Below are 21,232 nucleotides of genomic sequence, written 5' to 3'. Positions count from 1 at the left end.
CATCCTCCATGCTGCAGGCGAGTTCAGTTGATTCCAAACTGCGCAGTCCTGTATCTCCGTTAAACAGGTGGTGCAATCTTCCACGGCCAGGCTGCCGTGTGTAAACATGAAAAACAGGATGCCCTGATGCGAAGACGCCACTCCACAGAGGATAATTCAACTGAATTTTTATTGGCAAAACCGGTGCTGGCATTTCAAATAGTTCAACTCTTGATCCTGACGCGTTTCGAAGCTTCTGCTTCTTAATCATAGGGAAAGCTGGCAGGCACAGGCGCACTCAACACGTATTTACGTTTTTTTGATGCACTCTCAGGTGAGTAAAATTACTTTGGCATGCTGGGTATTGTAGTGCACAATTCTTCCCCTTCAGTGGGGCCCGTTGTCTTACCAGATACTTTTTCTTTCTTTAAAGTTCAATATTTAATAGCCCTCCGGTGGGCCTCGAAATTACAGTCCGGTTTTAATTATGCATCCTCCATGCTGCAGGCGAGTTCAGTTGATTCCAAACTGCGCAGTCCTGTATCTCCGTTAAACAGGTGGTGCAATCTTCCACGGCCAGGCTGCCGTGTGTAAACATGAAAAACAGGATGCCCTGATGCGAAGACGCCACTCCACAGAGGATAATTCAACTGAATTTTTATTGGCAAAACCGGTGCTGGCATTTCAAATAGTTCAACTCTTGATCCTGACGCGTTTCGAAGCTTCTGCTTCTTAATCATAGGGAAAGCTGGCAGGCACAGGCGCACTCAACACGTATTTACGTTTTTTTGATGCACTCTCAGGTGAGTAAAATTACTTTGGCATGCTGGGTATTGTAGTGCACAATTCTTCCCCTTCAGTGGGGCCCGTTGTCTTACCAGATACTTTTTCTTTCTTTAAAGTTCAATATTTAACAGCCCTCCGGTGGGCCTCGAAATTACAGTCCGGTTTTAATTATGCATCCTCCATGCTGCAGGCGAGTTCAGTTGATTCCAAACTGCGCAGTCCTGTATCTCCGTTAAACAGGTGGTGCAATCTTCCACGGCCAGGCTGCCGTGTGTAAACATGAAAAACAGGATGCCCTGATGCGAAGACGCCACTCCACAGAGGATAATTCAACTGAATTTTTATTGGCAAAACCGGTGCTGGCATTTCAAATAGTTCAACTCTTGATCCTGACGCGTTTCGAAGCTTCTGCTTCTTAATCATAGGGAAAGCTGGCAGGCACAGGCGCACTCAACACGTTTTTATTTTGTTTATTTTTTATTATTTGCAATTAAATTGTTATGTTTTTAAAAAATGTTATGCAATTAGGTATAGATATATAAAACATATTAACTTATCATATCATTTGAAATTGTTCAATATTATTTTACAATTAAATATATATAATTAAATGTATATATTAATATATATGTGTGTTTATTTGTTTCAAATTATTAAATGATTTGAATACAAGTTTTATTTTATTACTGTTACATTTCAATATATTTAATGTTTATTATTTATGCTTTTATATATAAATAAAAAAGCAATATCTTTGACAACTATATATTGACATTGATTTCTTTGTTTAAATATTTTTACCATTTTCATTATAAGTATAGAATGTCGGTATTTTTGTGTCGATAATTTTGTAGGTCGATGTTAGTGGCCTCGATAGTCTATCAATTAAACTTTTTTGACAAATATGTATTACAATGAGCGTGCTTTACAGAAAGGTCAGCAACTTTTGGAACATGTTTCACCAAAGCGTGAGCAATGTATGAAGTAATATGACTCCTATTCCAAGTCCATTTCTGCAAGTGTGATTTACTAATACAGGCACACAGATATGTAAATTTTTAAAGTAAATATTAAAAACTTGAATACATAAAATCATATAGAATGTTGTTTATATGAACCATTCTCACTTTTATATCATTCCTTTCAAGTGATTTAGATACACTGCACTTCATATGTGCATTTTTCAACATAACATATGAAGGTAACAGATATAATATGGACACATAGGCATCCACTTTTGCTAATATAGACATAGGGCCCGATTACGAGTTTGATGGTGCAGCTGCGGGACCGCCCTGCCGCCAAACCTGTGTGAGAACAGCCATCCGTAGGTTGGTGCATGTCATGACACAGTTCCAAGTCACTATGAGATGGCAGGTATTGTGTTTGTCTGACTGGCATACACATCTTGGGATGATTATCTATTGGTTACTGTAGCTTTGCTTGCGGTGCATGGTTTCACTGTCCCCTTGCCACACAATCTTGGGCATGTTTTTTGTGTACTCACCAGGCTCTGGTATGTCTGTTAGACCATGGACGCTCTCTGATGGTAGGATGTCCCGCACCTTCTCCTCCCAGGTCCTGAAGTAGACTGGTTTGGCAGGAGGGCCACCGCCGGTGCACTGACTCAGGGCGTGATCTTTTTCAATGAGTTTCTTGACCCTCCTGCGCACGTCATACCACCTGTTCTGGATATCATCCTTTGTGCGCCTTGCTGGTGCTTGAGCGTTCACCTTGTCCACAATCCTCGCCCACATCTTAGTTTTCTGTGTCATGGGGGTCCTTTGGACCAATGTACCAAACAAATGTGGCTCTACTCTGATGATCTCGTCTACCAGCACTTCTAACTCATTATCTGTGAACTTTGGATTCTTCTTTGGGGGCATGGTGATGGGTGGTGGTGGTGAGGGATGTGTGTGTGAGGGTGCAAGTGAGGGTGGGTTGGTGTTGGTTTTGCTGGCTATATGTGTGTGTGATTTTGGATGAGGTGCTGATGGTGTGTGAGTTGTGTGATGGGTGAGTTGTGAGTGTGTCTGTGGTTGCTGTGTAACGGTGTTTGCTGCTGGCTGTGTCTCCTGTTTGCAAGGGCTCATGGTAGTGATTATAGTCCTTTATATAGTTGGAGTTGTGGGTGTGTCTTTGTCCCAGGTTTTTTTTATTTTATATTTATTGGCTTTGTCATTGCTTGTTTGGTCCTTTATTTATCTTTTTTCCTTTAGGTTTTGTAGGCATGAAGGCGACGTTCATCTGACGGACACGGACTCTGGCTCGTGCGGGCTTCTCCGCATCGTTCACGCTGCCTATCTTATGTGTTTCACATGCGCCGGTCGCGGTGATCTCTATTACTTGTGGGCCCGGTTTTCGGTGCGTGTCGGTCGTGCGGCTTGGTCTCTGTGCGAGTCGGTCTGGGTTTACATGCATTGCATCATACTGCGCGGATCGGACATCACGGGTACGGGTCGGTCGGATTCATTCCAGGTTAGTGTCGGTTGGTGAAAATCACGTTGGTTTTCCGTCCGGGTCACTATTATCCCTACGGCTCGGTCGAACGGCTTGTATTCCGTACGTGTCGGTTGTAATTCACACGCGTTGCATCGTACTACACGGGTCGTACGGCGCTGGACCATGCCGGTCGGTATCAGGTCCGGGTCTGTGTCGGTCGGTATGATTTGCGACCGGAATCGGAATCGGCCCCTTTGTGGCAATGATGTACATTTAGCATTGCATCCAGGCGCATTGTATCCCTAATGTTCACATGCATCATTTTGATAATAATGTAATAGATTTCATGGCACTTACGCAACATATTTAAACATTTGAATATTTCACATTTACACTTAGGGACTGATTACGATGCGGCCCGTTAAGGCTCTGACCGATGGTCGAGCCTTCCTGGCTGCATCGTAAGGAACAGCTCTGTTTACTTTCCGAACGCCACATTATGATGCTGGCGCTTAGAAAGTAAACCAGCCGGTCATTCCGGCTGGCTTACAACGGGTCATGGAGTCGGAGCCGGATCATAATCCCAAAGGGCAGGCCTTTTCGCCCTTGGGATTACGATGCACGGTTTCCGAATTAGTTTCCATGCCGGCCTGTCCAACATGGAAACCGTGTCGGACAGCGTGTTTGCTGGCCACCAGCAGGGCCCTTTTGTGCATGCAGCAGCCAGTTGGGGGCCCACCTGTTGATACCTGCATCTTGTGGCAGGCACCTTGTGGTGCCTGCCAAGGGGTGCAGGGATGAACAACATCTCACATATCTCAATGGGAGATTGTGTTACGGCTGGTTTATGGCCTTAACACGAGCTCCCATTGAGAAATGTGTGTCTGTGAGCGAATAGTGTTCGGTCGCATTGCAATTGGCCGGTCGGGACCGCCGACCGGAGGTTGGTTGGTCCCAGGACCGAGACGATGTTGGACGGATGCAAGTCTGCCCGACATCGTATTCAGGCCACTAATGTTGATCATTTATTGTCTATTTTTCAATTTTTTTTCAAAGGTAAAGTATGCTCATTTTTTGATGGTATTCAAACAAAATACCGAAATTATAATATCGACCTACAGAAATCTCGAGTTGGAAATATCGTCAGGCAGAAATATCGTTGGCAAGCAAATTGTGGATAAGAATATCGATTTTAAGGTAAGTAATATCAATGTTAGAAATATAAAAAGTGTTAACATCGATGTTAAACATATTGTTATTAATAATATCGATTTTTGATTATTATTTTGTATTTTACTATATATTTTAATTGTATATGTTTTAAATTGTTTCCATACATACTGTTAATGTTTTTAAATATAGTTTGTGGCTGCTTATTGATTTTTAAATTTAATTTATTAGTTTTTACCATTTTTAGTACCGTAGCGGATGGTGGGGTTTATAGGGGTACAGGGTAGGAAGTAAATCAATTATAATTAATAATTAATTTTTTATTAATAATAATTATTTACTTGACAACTATTTATGTTAATTGTGCACAATCTTTTTTTTAATTTAATTTTTAGATGTGGGTTCTGGATTTGTAGGGGTATAAGGTGGGTAGTAATTTAATTATAAATAATTAATCTTTAATCAATAGTAATTTTTTTTTGTTAATTATTTATGTTAATTGGATGATAACATTTGTTTTTTAATTTACGTTTTAGGTGTCGGTTGTGGGTTTTGTAGAGGTATATGGTAGGAAGTAAATTAATCATAATAAATTACTATTTGAATATTAATTCATAAAAATTATTTAATTGATAATTATTAATGTTAATTGTATAATTACATTTTTTTATTTAAGTTTTAGGTGCAGGTTGTGGATCTTATTAGATTATAGGGTGAGAAGTAAATGAGGTATAATTATTTATCATTATAATTGCTTTATTAATTGATTTATTTGTATAGTTAGTTGTTTTGCAAGGGTAAAGGGTGAGCAGCAAATTAATTACAGCATTTAATTAATCTTAATACATAAATGTATTCAAATGTTAATACATTTTATAAATTCTGCAATTAAGATATTGTTTGTGTTATCAATTGGGTGTCAGTTGTATTTGTACGGGTAATGGGTAGCGAGTTAATTAAATATAATTGATTTGTTATTAGTTTATTATTATTAATTGTTTAATTAATTATGTACATGTTTAAATTATTTTTTTTAATGTATATATTAGGTGCTGGTTGTTTGTTTTCTAAGGATAAAGGGTGGGAAGGTAATGAAATATAATTAATTTTCTATTAGGTAATTATTATTAATATTTTAATATAGAAATAATTATGAAAATGTGTCAATATTATAATTTAATACATATCTTTTAGTTGTGTGTTGTGTAGTTTGTATAGGTATAGGGTAGGAAGTTACTTAAGTAATAAAAAGTAAAAAAAATATATTGACAAAGTTTGTGTTGTTTGTTATGTTATGTGTTAATTGTGCTGTGCTTTTTTATTAAAAAAAATATTTTCTTTATGTGTTATTAATTTGGGAATTAAGGGCCCGATTAGGATGGTGGGCGGACTTACATTCACCTGCCACCCTATCGGGATTGGGACCACCTGACAGGCTGTCAACAGTCACGCAGTGGGCATTTTGATGCGACCGCCACCACGGCGGTCACAGTGCCTATATTTTGCATTGCGGCAGGTGCTGCTGGCTACAGAACCCGCCGCAATGCACAAAAGCCTGCCACATGGTGTAGGGATATGTAGGGAGCACCATGGGTGCCCCCAGGTCCGTGTCTGGGGATCAGGGGATAAAAGGGGCACACTAGGGTATCCCAATGTCTCTTTCTGCCAGGCTTTTCATGGTGGCTTCACCGCCATGAAAGGGCCGGAGAAAAGCAACATTGTAATGCCTACCGTGGTGCCTGGTAGGTTCCGCCACCATAGTAGGCATTACAGACCGATTAGTGTTGGACGTTATTTCCTTCCCCCGACCGTACACCGACCTTCCTAATGTGGTGAGCGGTATTGTGTACTGCGATGGTGATAGGACCGCCACCGACGGGCTGTCGGTGGTTGTCCCACCGCCATCGTATTCAGGCCAATAGTTTGGTATTTTAATAATATTTATAATATTTGTATGAATTTATCATAGGCATTAAAGATTGTAATAAATATGTAATTTGTTTATTGTTTTAAAATTAAATGATATATATATTTTTTCTATTTAATTATTTAAAAATGTTATTTAATAATGTTTTTTGATTGTAGTGGGAATAGTAAATGTAATCCCTCCGCAAACCAACACTTTCCCTACTGTTGCACTTATTGGAGTAGGAATAGTCAATTCAACCTCTCCGCAATCCAACACGTTCCCTACTGTTGCACTGACTGGAGTAGGAATGATACATTTTATTCCTTCACAATCCCACACTCTCCCTACTGTTGCATTGCCTGGAGCGAGAATAGTAAATGTTAACCCGCCGCAATCTATCACTTTCTCTGTTGCAATGACTGGGGTGGGAATAGTAAATTGTACCCCTCCTCAATCCAATACTCTCCCTACTGTTGCACTAACTGGAGTGGAAATAGTAAATTTTAACCTTCCGCAATCCAACACTTTCCCTACTGTTGCTGTGACTGCAGTGGGAATAGTCAATTTTACTCCTCCGCCATCCAACATTTTCCCTTCTGTTGTTATGTCTGGAGTGGGAATAGTAACTTAAACTCTCCGCAATCCAACATTTACCCTAGTGTTGCACTGACTGGCGTGGGAATAGTAAATTTTACCTCTCTGTAATCCAGCACTTTCTACACTGTTGCACTTATTCGAGTGGAAATAGTCAATTTTACCCCTTTACAATTCAACACTTTCCATACTGTTGCATTTATTGTAATGGGAATAGTAATTTGTACTTTTCATTTTTTTGCATTGTTTTATAAATTGTAGTGACTATACTTTATGTTTTATTTGTGGAATTTCATAGTTTAGTTTTTATTATTAAATGTATGCTATTATGTTTTTTTCTATTTAAAATTATAATATTTTCAATTAGTACATTTTTTCATATGTAATATATTTTTAGCAAATTTACGTTTTTATTTTGTTTATTTTTTATTATTTGCAATAAAATTGTTATGTTTTTAAAAAATGTTATGCAATTAGGTATAGATATATAAAACATATTAACTTATCATATCATTTGAAATTGTTCAATATTATTTTACAATTAAATATATATAATTAAATGTATATATTAATATATATGTGAAAAACAGGATGCCCTGATGCGAAGACGCCACTCCACAGAGGATAATTCAACTGAATTTTTATTGGCAAAACCGGTGCTGGCATTTCAAATAGTTCAACTCTTGATCCTGACGCGTTTCGAAGCTTCTGCTTCTTAATCATAGGGAAAGCTGGCAGGCACAGGCGCACTCAACACGTATTTACGTTTTTTTGATGCACTCTCAGGTGAGTAAAATTACTTTGGCATGCTGGGTATTGTAGTGCACAATTCTTCCCCTTCAGTGGGGCCCGTTGTCTTACCAGATACTTTTTCTTTCTTTAAAGTTCAATATTTAACAGCCCTCTGGTGGGCCTCGAAATTACAGTCCGGTTTTAATTATGCATCCTCCATGCTGCAGGCGAGTTCAGTTGATTCCAAACTGCGCAGTCCTGTATCTCCGTTAAACAGGTGGTGCAATCTTCCACGGCCAGGCTGCCGTGTGTAAACATGAAAAACAGGATGCCCTGATGCGAAGACGCCACTCCACAGAGGATAATTCAACTGAATTTTTATTGGCAAAACCGGTGCTGGCATTTCAAATAGTTCAACTCTTGATCCTGACGCGTTTCGAAGCTTCTGCTTCTTAATCATAGGGAAAGCTGGCAGGCACAGGCGCACTCAACACGTATTTACGTTTTTTTGATGCACTCTCAGGTGAGTAAAATTACTTTGGCATGCTGGGTATTGTAGTGCACAATTCTTCCCCTTCAGTGGGGCCCGTTGTCTTACCAGATACTTTTTCTTTCTTTAAAGTTCAATATTTAACAGCCCTCCGGTGGGCCTCGAAATTACAGTCCGGTTTTAATTATGCATCCTCCATGCTGCAGGCGAGTTCAGTTGATTCCAAACTGCGCAGTCCTGTATCTCCGTTAAACAGGTGGTGCAATCTTCCACGGCCAGGCTGCCGTGTGTAAACATGAAAAACAGGATGCCCTGATGCGAAGACGCCACTCCACAGAGGATAATTCAACTGAATTTTTATTGGCAAAACCGGTGCTGGCATTTCAAATAGTTCAACTCTTGATCCTGACGCGTTTCGAAGCTTCTGCTTCTTAATCATAGGGAAAGCTGGCAGGCACAGGCGCACTCAACACGTTTTTATTTTGTTTATTTTTTATTATTTGCAATTAAATTGTTATGTTTTTAAAAAATGTTATGCAATTAGGTATAGATATATAAAACATATTAACTTATCATATCATTTGAAATTGTTCAATATTATTTTACAATTAAATATATATAATTAAATGTATATATTAATATATATGTGTGTTTATTTGTTTCAAATTATTAAATGATTTGAATACAAGTTTTATTTTATTACTGTTACATTTCAATATATTTAATGTTTATTATTTATGCTTTTATATATAAATAAAAAAGCAATATCTTTGACAACTATATATTGACATTGATTTCTTTGTTTAAATATTTTTACCATTTTCATTATAAGTATAGAATGTCGGTATTTTTGTGTCGATAATTTTGTAGGTCGATGTTAGTGGCCTCGATAGTCTATCAATTAAACTTTTTTGACAAATATGTATTACAATGAGCGTGCTTTACAGAAAGGTCAGCAACTTTTGGAACATGTTTCACCAAAGCGTGAGCAATGTATGAAGTAATATGACTCCTATTCCAAGTCCATTTCTGCAAGTGTGATTTACTAATACAGGCACACAGATATGTAAATTTTTAAAGTAAATATTAAAAACTTGAATACATAAAATCATATAGAATGTTGTTTATATGAACCATTCTCACTTTTATATCATTCCTTTCAAGTGATTTAGATACCCTGCACTTCATATGTGCATTTTTCAACATAACATATGAAGGTAACAGATATAATATGGACACATAGGCATCCACTTTTGCTAATATAGACATAGGGCCCGATTACGAGTTTGATGGTGCAGCTGCGGGACCGCCCTGCCGCCAAACCTGTGTGAGAACAGCCATCCGTATACTTACTTTTTTAGTCAATGGGGGGTGTTTCCTTTGCCGTTCCCACGGCGGTGCTTATAAAATAGGCACCGTAATGGGAACGTTAAAGGTAGTTCTAGCACTGCATGGACAGTGAAGTCCATGCCATGCTGGAACTGGGAGTGCATGTACAAAGGTGGGTTCATCCACATGGAGTAAGGCAAAAAGGGGCCCTGTATGGCCTCCTTTCTTTCCTCACTGCTACTGTTTTCATGGAGGAAAGACCTCAATGAAACCAGTGGCAGTGAAGAAAGTTGTAATATAGACCACAGCAGTCCCATCAAGCATATTGATGACTCTTGATTGCTGCACAACCGCCAGGTAACAGAGGTTCCCTGGCAGAGTTTTCAGTCTCAGGACGGCACGACCGGCAAAGCCGTAATGTGCACCACCGGTTAGAGGACCGACAGACTGGCAATTCGGCCCTTAGTGTTTGCTGTGCTAAAGGAAAAAAGTGTGTATTCATGTAGAGAATTAGCACAGTCAATCAAAACATTGAATACAAATGTTTGCCGTAATTCAGACAATGAATTATATGTCACTAATCGAGTTAAGTGGATGTGTGACTCAGAAATATAATATATTTTGACAATGAGTTTACGCAGAGAGTGAAGTTCATATCCCTTCGTCGGTCACAGTTACATGGAACCTTGAAGTACTTACCCAACATTACCCTCAGCAAGTTGAGTAGCTAAAGACCCACATGGTTGGATTGCAGTTTATCCCTCACACCCTGGGCCCTGGTGCCCTCATGCTTGCTCCCTTGATTATAGCTACACCCCGAGGTACGATTATGGTGCAGGAGTCTACCATTAAAGATTAATGATGACAAGTCTTCTGCTGCCATCTCAACTATTTCTGTTAATTTGCATACGCTTGTCTTCTTCTATTCTCAGTATGTTCTTTGACTGTATCCTGAATCAGAATTTCATGAACAGACTAGCTCTCTTGTGATGCACCACAATCTCTTGCACAGACGTTGCAAGGTATGGGCAAAGTGGGTAATTGCTTAGGTCCTCACCTTCCAAGGGGCCGCTTTGAAAGTGAACGTTTTCTCTAGCTTACTTCTGTCTATTTCTCTATCTCAGGCTTTAAAATATTATCACTTTTTTTTGTCATCATGGAGCTTAAATTGCAGAAAACGGTTCATAAAATTCAAAGTTGTTCCGAACATGCGGCCCCAGTATATTTCTTGCCAGAGGTCCCCAAAATCTTTCAGATGACAATGCTCTCTTACACGAGAATGCCTTTAGGCCAGAACTGTGATTATTAGCACATGTGCCAGCGCAGGCAAGCTAATATTGGAAACCAGCCAGGTTGGTATAATTTTGAAGGTTGGTGTCCCCAAGGTTGTAACGGCAGTTGATGGGCAATCTGCTGGTGAGTATTTGTGGACCTGCCCTCTTGAAGACAAAACACAGCACTTATCTGCAGATTCCCCAAGTTGTGCCTTCCTTTTGGTGGCAATGAGGGAGTCCCAGACCTGTGTGACCTGTATAAACCACCAGTTTCCCCCTTCCATCTGTGTCTTCTGCTGGGCGCCCTTTGATGCAATTTTGGGATCTGTTCTTGCTCCTGTTGTTCTATTAACAGCCCTCGGTATCTTTCTGTGCTGCTTTTGGTTGAAGATTGGTTCAGAGACAGGACTGTCATTTTTACTCATCTCATTTGTAAGTTTCTAATGTATGCCCTTCTCCAACTTTGTGTGATGACTGGTGATGTGTGTGCATGCATGTCGCATCGGTCATCCTTATTTTGGCACAACTTCAGAAGCATCTGGACATGTCCAGTGTATGCGTGTGGGTGACACAGCATCTAACGTCAGCCATCTTGGATTGGGTTCACTTATTTTTGTTCAGTAGTGGCTATTTTAATGTGGGTTACACTGCCACAGCCCGTAATTCTGTTTTGTGAATTGTACCTGGCAATCAATCAATAAGGGTATTTGTAAAGAGCAGCTAATCACCCATTAGAATCTCAAGGTGCTGGGGGGGGGTAGGTGAAGGGGGGTTCTGCAGTTCAGTCGAAGAGCCAGGTCTTGAGGTCCTTCCTAAATTGAGGCAGTATCGGTGAGTGCCTGAGATGCAGAGGAAGGGAGTTCCAGGTCTTCGTGACAAGGTAGGAGGGCAACTCCCTGGCTGTTCCGGGGAGATGATTGCTGGCATCTGGTAAGAGAGCATATCTGCATTGACTCACAATCTACAGCGACGGCCAGATGCATTAACCAACGATAACTGCCCACTGCTTCATCCCCCCGCTACATTGACCCAAGGCTGAAACTAACCGCAGCTGCACTGACCCATAGTTCAATTTCCAACAATTGTATCGACCAGTGTTGAAACGTCCTATAGCTGCATCAAACCACAGCTACACCTACCCGAAATTGCACCGACCCACAGCTGCACCGGCTCACAGCTGCAAATTTCTACCGGAGGATACCAGATTTTAGACCTGTTCTTGAAGTTGGAATGGTGCCACAATGGTGGTATTGTGGCTTGATGTTAGGCACTGATTAAAGCAAAATCACCGCTGCATCCTCGTCGGATGAAGTAATGCAGCGATTCAAAATGGCGGATTACGAGAGACATCAATAAAACCAGCACAGAAGGTACTGAATAACTACTGCATTGCCTTCCTGAGCGCCCGCTTCGTTAGGTTTTTACCGAGTTTATTTTACGATAAGGCATAATTACTTTTGTTGCCATGACCAGTGTCTCCTAACCTTGCGGCATTCGTCAATTAAAGTTGCCTGACCCTAAGATGGCGGCTGAAGTATACGTGAAGTGCTCTATCTTTCCGTGTGGAGCTGTGCTGTACAGATCAGCAACATTTACCAACATTTTAAGTAAGACTGTGTCCGCTTAATGTAAGGAGTGCTTTTTTGCACAAATTTGTTTCCACCAGCACGACGATCTTCCCCAGAGTGGGGCCTGGCCATAAGATGGCGCCCATGATGTAGCTATCGACAAATCTATCAGCAATATAGCCGTCTCTGGTTGCTGTGACGCGGAGCCTCATTTAAACCCTTCCTTATGGCACCAAGCTGGAGAATCAATCTGCCTAAATTGTTCAGTCGGGTACTAGCTTGTCCGCAATCTATCTCATACAGGAATTCTTCAAGATGGTCGACAGATTTCAGCACCGGCCGGGAATCTCCACAGCTAGGAATTGCCGTTTTGGCTTTAATTTCCCTGGAAGCTACCCCCTTCTTGAACCCTTATATACACCTGGGGTTTAGATTTGACTGCGGTTCTCATCTCTCCAACTCCCGCATTTAAATTCTAAATTTTCAGAAGAACCGTGATTATTATCCTGAACGTGGAGACCGAGCAATATGGCCAATGTCTGGTGGAGCTGCCTAGACAGCTATGGAGGAGTTTGGCTCGGGTTCACCCCACAACTGTCACCTACCCAGCCAGACATTGGGCACTGTTCTCCTTGGCTCCCCGTTGCGTTTTTTTCCTTCCCCCGCCTCCGCCCTCCGTGATTCATTGTCTGCCTCCCCTCTTCCAGCCTGACCATTCTGTGTTCCCTGAAGTACTTTTCCCCTTGCTGGTTTCTTCCATGTTATGCTATGCTTTAGTAACTCATGTAAATATGTTACACTGTTTCCCTTTCTATGTTATGCGATGCTCCAGAAACTGATGTAACTATGTAACAATGTTCTGTAACAATGTCCTACCTCATGTAAAGCGCTCTGATACCTCTGGGTCTAGCCAGTGCTATATAAAACTTTTCAAATAAATAAAATAAATAAATAAATAAAAAGACGTTGCGGATCTGTGGGACAGTGGCCAGTGCCATTTGGGCGGAGTGGTGATGTCTGGTGGGTGTGTGGAAGAAGAGGAGGTGGTTGAGGTATGCAGGTCCTGTGTTGTGGAGGGCTTTGTATGTGTGCTTGAAGGTGATTCTTTTGTTGATCGGGAGCCAGTGAAGTTCTCTCAGGTGACCAGGGATGTGGCTGTAGTGGGGGATGTCCAGGATAAACCTGGCGGAGGTGTTCCGGATGCGCTGCAGTTTCTTTTGGAGTTTTTGGGTGGTGCTGGCATAGAGTGTGTTGCCGTATTTGAGCTTGCTGCTGACAAGTGCCTGGGTGACCGTTCTCCTGGATTCAGTGGAGATCCACTTGAAGATCTTCTGAAGCAAGCAGCGTGTGAGGAAGCAGGAGGATGAGACTGCGTTGATTTCGCAGTTCATTGAGAATGAGGAGTCGAAGATGGAGCCGAGGGATAATGCGTGGTCGGTTGGTATGGGGGGGTTCCAAGTGCTGCCGGGCTCCAGGAGTTGTCCCCGACAGAGAGGGTGATGCCCAGGATGAGTACTTCGGTTTTGTCAGAGTTGAGTTTAAAACAGCTCATCCAGGCGGCTACTGCATTATAATATTGTTCAGGATAGGCACCCTGGATGGCATCAGTACTTCTCCTTCTTTTTTATCAACACCTGCTACACCTCCCTAAAACTTGCCTCAGTGGTAAGAGACATTTGAGGCATATTTGCATGCTATTGATGGGGATACTTTGACCAACAAAAAGAAGGAAGCTTTATTAATACATAATCTCGATCCAGTGGGGAGATCAGTCTTAAAATGTTGCCCATACTGGTGGTAAAGACACAGCTGGATCAGGAGGGAACATCTGAAAAAATGACATGGGTAGAAATAGAGGACGAGTGTGCCTTAGTCATTAAAATTCTTGACGAGAGGTTCTCCCCTGCCAGAAATGTGTTTCTAGAAAGAGATACAGTTTTACAATGAGGCTGACAACAGGGAGAATCAATTGACGATTTTGGTTCTGCCTTAAGGAATTTGGCACCCAAGTGTAACCATTAGGGATTTAAAAAGGAAATATTTTGTGATCAGTTCATTGAAAAGACATGTAACAAGAAGATTTAAGAAAGGTTGTTGTCTAAGGTGGGTCCGAATCTGGAGGATGTTATAACCATTACTAGAGAGATTGAGAATTCAGATGCCTATTTCAAAGTGTAATCAGCTCCAGTTGATCCTGGAGTAAGGAAGTGATTACACTTTGGGTTACTGATAAACATGAAGACATAAAAAAAATAGGTCAAGATGGAACAACAATGGGATGGCAAAAAGGACACGAACAGTGATCTTAATATATATTTTAGATGTGGTAGCCACACTCATGTGGTGTCTGCTAAGAACTGTCCTGGGTTACTTATGATATGCTTTCAGTGGTTATTTTGCAAGGATGATCCTAGTGCGTGCAAATCTGTGATCCCCCTTAAGTGGGGGAATGTGTAGAAAATAATGATGACAATGCCATTGTGTTGACAATTACAAAAGTTGTGGATCTCAGTTGCGAGCCACATTGTGTGGGTGACAGTACGTATGTAGCATCTGTCAAACCCCTTAGGAAAAGGCCCCAATTTTGCAATATTCTGATTAATGGCTTAAATGCACACTTAATGGCTGATTCGGGACCACCTTTCACTCCGACTGGCCGTGACATTTCCAATAAATTCAACTGGGTGACAGTACGTATGTAGCATCTGTCAAACCCCTTAGGAAAAGGCCCCAATTTTGCAATATTCTGATTAATGGCTTAAATGCACACTTAATGGCTGATTCGGGACCACCTTTCACTCCGACTGGCCGTGACATTTCCAATAAATTCAAACCACAGGAATTTAAAGATTCTAGTATAAAAATGTATGCTTATTGGGGAAAGAAAATTGAGATTGTGGGGTAATTCGAAGGGATTTTGAATTCGATGGCAAGAAGACGCAGAGTGTATTTTTCTGTAGCAAAAGAGGGTACGAATTTGTTGGGTTGGGATGACCAAGGATAGTTAGATACAATAACGTTCCATTTCTCCTGCTTACCTGTTGTTGTCCATGTAATTCTTTTTAGTATTTCATGTCTCTGCATGCAGATTCATCGCCCAAAATAAACTGACCCTCACACATCTTTGTATAGTAGAAAGGCCACTTTATTTAGAACAGGTAAACTCTCAAATAAATCGGCAATTTTATTTATTTTTCTTTACAATTTAGAATACTGAGCCAAAACCATTTCTAAAATCACATTTCCCAATTTCAAAACTTTAAACCAACCTTCAAACTTCTCTGTGTTACCTTTACCTTGTCATTCTTTTCTTCCCCTTTTTCCTACCCGTCTTCCTGGGATGCCGGGTAAGACCGCTCCTGCCTCACCCACCCCAAACCTTGCCTCTACCAATGAACATTGCCCAAGAGTTACCTGTCTAATAGTAGTTTTTTTTTTTTCTTTTTTTTTTTTTGGGTTGGGAGGGTGGGACTTCGATTTTCTGCTCTCCCCCCACACTCGCGCTTCCCTAATCAAACGCGCACCTGACTGACGAAACTTGTTTTATCTTAGTTCATTGTCTTGTAGTTTTGTTTTTTTGAGGGGGAAGGTGTGTTGAGCTCCAGCCGGTTGGGTAGAATGTGGAAGGCGGGTGTCGTCAGGGTCCTAATGTCCTGGTGGGTACTTGTGGACCAGTCCTCTTGAATAATAAACCCAGCACTTGCCTGCAGATTGCTGGAGTTGCGTCTTCCTTTTAGCTACCAACTCTGAACACAGAGCGACTAAAGTCTTAACATGAGTTTCAGTAGGTCTACTTTGGAGTCGGGAAATTGCTTCAGATAAAGCTCCAGGGCACGTGCAGCGACATGGTTTTAACTTTTAATTTCAGCTGCTCAGAACTCCATATAAATAACTCTGCGCCGCAGCCTAGGACAATATAATGCAAATTTCGCCTTTTTCTTAGTAGCCGGGAAATAAAGCATGTTTTGGGGAACCAGTTTGTAGCAATCAGGTCAATAACAAAGCAATATATATATATACTAGTGCCTTACTCCTTTCAGTGGTAGTCAATCTCTTTTTTTAGTTCTTTACAAGAAGACAAGCTAAAGCCTCACGAGATTGAAGAGTAATTAATTCCAAGCCCTGAAATCTGATTCTGGGAGCTGACTGTGCAAAACATGGCCAAGCAAATGCATTTTTACTGCTGTACATCTTTTCAATCCTTCAGCTAGGGTCAGAGCTGACATCTAGAAGATTAAATGACACACAGCATCCAACTCTACTCTCCTATCTCTCGCCTTTCTGGAATATTCCCTTTTTGTGATGTTCTTGACTGGGGGAAGATACATGGGTCCCATTACAATGTTTACTGCGCGCCAAAGGGAGGCATGTCAGTGGAAGGTAGACATTCTGTACTAGCAAGAATGGAAAAGTTATTAAAATACATCGAAGGCATTGTTGTCGCCGCCAGTGGCCCACCAGACGGATCCCGGCTGTGTTATTAAGAAGATAAGATTCACATGAGGTGTCAAGAATGGAAGAGTGGTGAAGTTCTTTTATAAAAAATAAAAGGTCCGTAGCAAATAGAGGCATAAACCAGCTGAAGCAAATAGTCACAAAGAAATATGTGTTAACTGCAAACTTTTAAAACTGTAGTAAAAGTTTCTATATAAACAGTGCAATCTGAAAATGAAAAAACGGTCAAGAGAAAGAGCTTGGGCTGATTCGCAAAAGTATTTATGAGTACAGGAAGTAGTAACAAAGGGTTACTCTTTCATATACCCTTATATTTCTTTGTGAATCAGTCCAAAAACGCCCAGCTCTCTGTTTTTTAATGTAGAGGTTATTGTCATTTCTATTTGTACTAATTGCTTACGAATTTTCCCTGAGTATTTCATTTTATTCCCAATTTAGATGGTTTGTGACCCCATCAGAAAGGCGTGTAAGAGTATGTAAAAGGGTGCTATAGAGCAGGTATTTTATTTACTTCAAAATGTATTTGTGAATATGCACCTCTCTGTTAATCTGCCTGCTAGTAGCCCCTAAACAGAAATATGCCATTTGCTCACTACTAATCTGAATTGCTCTAATTATCCCAGTGCTTATCTATGGTGATATCTATGTCCCCCAGGCACAACTTGACCAATCTAACAAAAAACAAACACCCAGAAGATGCCAGGCTCCAGCAGCCAAATCCCGAGGACCAGAGTCTGTGCACTTCAAAGGCACGCCTCTATAAGCTTCTTCTCACTTCAAAGGCACAGCAGTGTATAAAAGATGGACCTCAGACACAAACACTTCAGTACACATCTGGATCTGTGGATACTCTGCCAGGAAGAAGGACTGCTGTGCAGCTACAAGGACCTCCACTCTCCTTAAGGGAGGCGACTACCATTGAGAAAGGAATGGAACACACTATGGGGTAGAGGGAGATGAGAGGAGTGATTGTGGTGAATGATGAAGCACTCAATGAGGTGATTATGCATAAGAATGATCTGGAGGTTCCATCAAATTATTATACAAAAGTTGGGTAGTGGTCAATCAAAAAACAATACTTCCAAAGAGTCCACATTGAAATATTACACAGACAGTGATATGGGTCACTTCTCCAGCAATTCTAGTTGTTTTGTACGTACCCCCATTTGTAAAAATTTTGGCAAACATGGTAATTTCATGCAGGGTTCAGAAGTTGGTGTTGCAAAAGGCAGAGAGTAGGGTTGATGATGGTCCCTTGATAATGCCTATGCCTCCTATTTGGCACCGGTTCCCTGGAACAATCGGCCTCTACATGTAGAACTTGTTCTGATTTTGTCAGTTTTAGGAAATCGTTTAAGACACAGTTGTTTTAGGGACGTTGTTCTGTGTTTTGACTGTACCTTTCCCTAGCAGCAAGATACCCCTTTGGGGGCGATTCATGTGATATATGAGTCATATTAACATAACATAACATTAATGCCTGATTATTGCATTGAAATTGATGGGAAAATGGTTCTTGCAGACTCTGGATCATCATATGCTCTGAAAGGCAACAGATATTTACACAGAATATATACGCGGACAAAATTACACATTACCCCCCCGTCATCAATCCAGGTGGTTATGGAGGGGTCATGATAGATTTTGTTGGTTTATGATCATGAAGATTGTACTCGAAGATTGAGCCAGTCAACTTGCTAGGCATAGGTGGCCCCTGTGACACCCAAGTGTCCAGCTGACGACGTCCACCTTCCTGAAGTCGCCTGACTGGACAGGCAGGCCATGGAGGACTCTGCATGACAGTGACACCTGAACAACCTGATTCCAGGGCAGCCTATAGCAAAGATCTGAGCCAGTCGCTAACTCCTCATCATATAGGGAAGACATTGAAGGTGCTCAGGTGGACACTCCCTGGGCTGTACGTACGTCAGGCCCATCACCACAGCTGGACTCCCATGCCAGAAAGGTCCACAAGAGGTGACAAAAGCAGCTTGTGGCCAATGAGGTAGCATATCAGCTGCAGGTGAAGCAGGGCAGCTGGGGCTGCAGCCCTGAACCCCAGAGGACTGTGAGTACTGTGCGGATCCTCTGCCATCCTGTTGATACCCCCCATTGGGGTGTGGAGCTCCTGGGATTGACAAAAGCTGCATAGACTACATGCTCCTCCCCCACTTTGTTGACACTCGGATACAGGACCTGCAAAACCTGGGATATCAGCTCTAACAGGTGCCCCCCATCCTCCTCCGGTAATACTGAAGGCTCCGCGTGGTGACTGGATGCCTGAGGCTCCGGCGTGCTCACCACCCCTGTGCCTGTACTCCATACAAACACTGCCCTATCTGAGCTGGAGATTCTCAAACTCCCCTGTTGTGACTATGGGGAGAATGCAAGCTGTTGGGGCTCAGCAATAGCAGACAAAAACAGACAAATGTACCATGACTACATCTGGTCTCCAACCAGCTGAGCCGCACCAGACGGAAGCCTCTCTGAACCAAATTCGCTCTGCACAAATACTACAAGCTATTGAGACACATGAAAAGCACTGTAGACACAAATTGGCGATGTCAGGCTGAAATGGGGCTCCTGCATCATGATCTTTGGAAAATAGCAGGCAGGGTCACTAACACAGAGACTCAAATTTCTTCTGCAGAGGAAATTTTGTGCACATTATCCACGCAAGTGAGCAGACCGAGGGGGTGTAAATGTAAATGTAAATGTAAATGTTGTAGACTTGTAAAGCGCACAGCTGCCCCAGCAACGGGGCGTCCCAGCGCTGTAAACCCGTCCTGGTTATCCCTGTGAGATGGTCCCTTTCTGGGTATCTCCAAGGTGAAACCAGGCATCCCCGGCGTCTGTGGGGGGCCGTTGTAGAGATGAGGCAAGCTTAATGCCCAGAGTTGCCGAGTGTGTTCCTGGTTAGAGTAGGTACCGAGGCGAGAATTATCGAGTCCGTTTTGACCCTGGTCCACGACCCTGCCGCGTCGGGAATTGAACCCTGGTCCCTGGCCGATTCTCTGCTTACGGGTCTGCCGCCTCTAACCAGTGAGCCACACCTCTCCGGTGGGTCAGCTGGAGCGGAGGGTGGAGGATGCTGATAAAAGGTTAAGAAGTAACAACTTCCAAACAGCCTCCGCTTTGTAGGAATCACTGGAGGATTTTGACCATGGGTCCCGGCAGACATGTTGCTGTGTATTTGGCTTGGAGGACCAGCCGATAATGTCCTGCGCCTTGATAAGGGCCCAGTGACGAAGCTCCTCTCAGTGCATATGGTACAGTTTCCCCCCATCGGATGTGGAACCCCCTGCTCTGCGGGGCATAGCACTCTCCCTCCAGATTTGGACCAGTGCTGCATTTTCCAGCTGTGTTTCTGGGCCCCCATAAAGCTGAGGGTGCTTTCATACCCTCTGTGATTATATTTATTTCAGATTTCAAAAAGGGTGGCTTTCTCTCCAAGTCCCTCAGCCATGTTAAGGGCAAGAATGTGGCAAGGATCAGCACAATGGAGGAGGATAATTCTTGGAGGAGAAGATGCCTCACATAGTGAAAACAAAATGGCCGGCTTTCTCTTCCTAGCTTCCTCTTCCTTTCCTGTTTATTTGTGGTAGGTAGCGATCTCTGCTCCAAGTGCTGAGTCTCAACAACGCCAGCAAAGAAGAACGTCTGCATACGAGGCGGGGTCTCTGTATGCAGGAGTGAGACTCCATGCATGTAGTTCAAAAGAAGAAAGGTTAAACACTAATAAAATCATGTTGTAAATGAGATTGTGTTTAAATGCTGATCTGGATAAGTCATACAATATTTGGGAAAATATAAAGACCTTGTTTTTCACATGAGCACTGTAAGTTAGTTAGAAACATTATGCAAAGCAATCAACAGAGTTTCCTCAAAATGCTCCTCTTTTTGACAACAGACTGTCCAGCCACATAAATGAAGAAATCAAACTAGAAGCTCAAGAGAAAAAAGAGTTGCTCAGCCAATCGTGCACCTGCATACACTGACCTATGTTCTGGGCCCCCCTTGGGTCCCCGAATTTGGCCGTAGGTCAAGATCAACATCAATATGTAAGCCATGTCATATGCACTCTTGTGCAACGCACAACAGGTCACAACTATCTTGCACACAACTTCTGGGGAGTACACCAGCACCCCCCAGTACAGTCAACACATCTGATTTGCGACTTGAGGACTCCAAAAGTTCCTTCATTAATGGCTCCTGTATGTATGTGTGCCCTATTGTACCTCTGCTGGGATATTGTGATTGGATGACTGTGGAGTGTGAGGAGCTGGGAAGACATGGCATACTCTGCATCATTTGCAAAAAAGAAAAGTGACTTTTTTAAAGAAAGGGGTATCTTTTGTAGTTATAGTATATCATGCCTACAAACATGCTGTGTTTGCCCAGGTAATATGTGGGAAATATGTAAGTGATGAATGATTATGTTTGATATGACACCCCCTGATACCAATGTAGGCCAAGTGTGAGATGCTGTTACTTACCAAGAAGC

Source organism: Triturus cristatus, chromosome 4_2 (assembly GCF_964204655.1).
Source record: "Triturus cristatus chromosome 4_2, aTriCri1.1, whole genome shotgun sequence".
NCBI classification, from domain to species: Eukaryota; Metazoa; Chordata; class Amphibia; order Caudata; family Salamandridae; genus Triturus; species Triturus cristatus.
Note: the sequence above shows the minus strand (reverse complement) of the source record.